The sequence below is a fragment of the Salminus brasiliensis genome, chromosome 1 (genome assembly GCF_030463535.1).
Source record: "Salminus brasiliensis chromosome 1, fSalBra1.hap2, whole genome shotgun sequence".
NCBI lineage: Eukaryota > Metazoa > Chordata > Actinopteri > Characiformes > Bryconidae > Salminus > Salminus brasiliensis.
This window is the reverse complement of record NC_132878.1, coordinates 62110060-62113953: the sequence shown is the minus strand read 5'-3', so window position 1 is coordinate 62113953 and position 3894 is coordinate 62110060.

The following is a 3894-nucleotide window of genomic DNA, read 5'->3' as shown; positions in this document are numbered from 1 at the left end:
TTGTTGTTGGTGTTATTTTATGTTATAAAAGACAGTCAGGATCGGAGATCTCAATACTTTCGACATGGATCCACCCACTACTAGTAGTTTATCACTATTTGTTTCCTCTAATACTGGATTCAGAGTATGATTTAGAGATGGGACTATTCTGAATATAGCATTGGGAAATCTTCAGTCAGTTCATAGAAAACATTGCTCAATCACCACTGTGGAAATGACAGGCCTGTTCTCAGATAATTATAGAGCTCTGTTGCTTAACACACTGAGAAGAGAAAAACACTCAAGCACAAGCTGAAACATAAGACTCAGAAACCAGTTTGTTGCACCAGTGTAAGCCACAGTTTGAACTTCCACTTCAGTTTGTCGCTGTATGTAACACTTAAAACAGATTTATTTTCCTCAAAAGACAGAAAAAAGCATTTATAAGCTGACCATCACTCCTAGCACCTTCAAACCAGATTTAAAAGCCCATATAACAGACATGTACAGTTGTGGTTAGAGGTTTACATACACATACTATAGAAATTAATGTAATGTAAATGCAGTAATGGGCTTTCAGTGATTTTTTTCCCTGGCAAATCTAAATAAATAAATAAATAATGATAAATAACTTTGAACTTTTGAACTTTTTAGGGTTGTCTGAAATCAACAAGATCAAAATATACTGGGTCATATACATGCATATACAGCTGGCCTAACATTTGGTTAAATGTCCCTTAGCAAGTTGCCTCCAACAAGCTTCTGGTTGAATATTTGAAGAAGAGTACAATTAAAGTGTTGATTTCCTGGCACCGATCTGGACCTTGGGGAAAGCTGTTACACAGGTTTAATGTTAGCTTGCTTTATCAATTCCACAACTGCCTTTGGTAGCAGATGGTTTAAGGTTATGCTAAAGAATTGTGAAGTAGTCCTCCTTCTTCATTATTTCATCCTCTTGTGCAATGTACCAGTTTCAGAACAGCCCTAAAACATGTTTCTACCACCACCATGCTTAACAGTGTTGATGAGGTTCCAAACATCTGTGTCACATCTGACCACAACACATTCCTCCAGAAGGCTGTTTCTTTGTCCCTGTGGTCAGCTGCCAACTTCAGTCCAAGTCAAGTCAAGTCAAGTGGGTTTTATTGTCATTTCAACTACATACAGAGTACATAGTGAAACGAAACAACGTTCCTCCAGGACCATGGTGCAATTTGAGGGTGTGGATTTTGGAGCAAGTGCTTCTTTCTTGGAAGATAGCCTATCACTTCGTGGTGATGACTGGCATTCGAGAAGCTTGCAGTTCATGGGCAGCATATGCCGTAGTTCTTGGGTGGTTCCTGATCATCCAAACCAATTTCCCCTTTGCTGAGGATCACAGTTTGGGTCTTCTTCCAGACCATGGCAAAGTAGCTACGCTGCATACAATTACATACTGATAATCTTGGACTCTGTAGATGTATAGAAATCGCAGACTTGTGTAGATGTACCATCATCCTTCTCAGACTTGCATTGAACACCTTGGACTTGACACTTATGCTGAGTTTTGGTCAATCCAATGAGTGTATCAAGAAGCATTTTAAGCTTAAAAGTTAAAAGGCATTGGAACTTTCAGCATTAGAAAATTACAACAAAAAAGTGGGTGTCTGGACATTTTTAAGATAAGATAAGATAAGATAAGATAAGATAAGATAAGATAAGATAGTCCTTTATTAGTCCCGCAGTGGGGAAATTCACAGTGTGACAGCAGAAAGGGATAGCAAGACACTCAGTTACAAAAATTTAGATAAATACATTTTTATCAAAAATACATTTTTGACCTCGTATGTACAATTTTGTGTGATTTCAGAAAACTTCTAAACAGTTAAATTAATTTTGCATCAAATTCAAATCGTTTTTTTTCTATTCAAGACATATATTATTATTATTATTTTTTTTTTTAAGAAATCATTAAAAGGTGCAATGTTGCCAGCATTCATGTCCATGATGAGTGTATGTATACTTTCAACCACAGTGATAACTGACTTATTTGAAAGAAAAAAAAGTTGGCTTTGTGATCATTGTCGGTGTTTTACAACATACTGTTCTGTTCCCAGTCCACAAAGTTCCAGATTCAGATCATTTTGAAGCAAATAGCGAAAACGGTGCATAACAGCTACAATATATATTATATTGGAATCTTTTCATTTAAATCTTCCCCTTGATTTGACTCCTTATAGGTTGACAAACAAAGTGCCCCCCTCCACCACCTCAACACTTACTTATGTTTTAGCTCAGGGTCCTCTTTAGTTAAAATAGGATTATCTATAAATAGAGGTATTAGCTGGTATCATAAGATACAGGCACATGTAAGCTCCTTAAAAGCCTGCATGATGCATAGGCTTTCTCTGCCTGCTGCCTGGCTGGGTGGTGGAGCTCTGGTGGCCGAAACCTTTCAAGGAACAGCCTGTTTACTCTCTCCGGCGGTAACCTTAGGCCCTGGCATGCAAGGCTGACCTTGCGTACAGTGTGGTAAACATAGCACGGAAAAACACAGCCTTGGGAATTTCGCTTACTGTATGTTCAGGCCTTTTTTATTTATATGATGTATGTAAATATTAATTTATTGTCTATTTATTTATATGAGGGCATAAATATTGGCATGAAGAGTTTGACGTCATACCGTAGTTGTTCCAGGACAGACTACGACAAAAGTTCCGATAAGGCCGGCACATTTCACCACATGTTTATTTTTAGTCGTGAGCCACCTAAACCTGTTTTATAGGTGTGGGTTGAAGTGAATGTCCTAGTTGACCTAGTTTTTACCAGTCATAAAAAACACCCCATCCAAATATCATATATCAAATAACCAAGCATGTAAACCCCAAAATAACAAAAAGAAGCAAGCTGCGCTGTTTAATGTGCAGTTAGCACTTAAGCACAGACTTTGCTAATGTACTACTTATATTTCTGTTGTCATATGTCATATACTGTGACCCACTGCTCTGCAGTTTTAGGTATTCTCTGCTCTAGCACTTCTGATCCAGCTCATGAAGGACTTGATAATTAGCTGATGAGATGGATCCGGTGTGTTGGGGTAGGGAACAGTTTGATCTGTGCAGAGCAGTCAGTGGGTGCCCTGGACTGGACCAGGAATGGAAAATAACTGTCGTGTCATGTGACCAGTACTTCATACTGCAAAGTTATTCATTTCAGCCCTGAAAGCCTCTGTTCAGCACGGTTAAGTGATTTCCCTGATCTTACACACCTGCTATACCTGTTAGTTCATTGATCATTTGAATCACGTGTGTTTGAGCAGCAAGGGTAACAAATTCATGTCCAAAAAAAGGAAAAACAATTCTGGATTTTTGTAAAATCTACCTGGAATGCTCTAGGTAGGAATTTAGGTGTCCAGGTAGTTGGACGCAAAATCCTGAAAAGTAATGTTTTTTTTTTCTTTCTGGACCTGAGTTTGCCATCTCTGTTGAGCAGAAGGATCACAGAGACTCCAGCCCTCCTGGACTGAAACTGTTGACTCCTGTTTTACATCAGCGCGGCCAAACCCAAAAACATCTACCCCTCAGTTTGGTTTCGGCACAACTGGTCTTAATGTTCAGATTCTGCTGAATAGAGCCGGATATAAACTTCACAAGGTTGTACGGCTGTGTCTGAAACATAAGAAAGCCTGTCTATTTAGACAGGATTCTGAGGCAGGAAGGCACCCAATCATGTCTAAATCGAACCTTTTACTTTACTGGGTGAAAATACTAATGGCTAACAGTAACACAGCTAAATGCTCATATCTAGCAGTGAGCTTGTCTACCTTGGCAATATCAGGACGTGTTGTCTTCGTTGTGATTTTCTGAGACCATCATCACCACACTGCCTTCTAAAACATTGAGTTGTGAGACAGCATGAGCAGCAAGTGTTCAACGA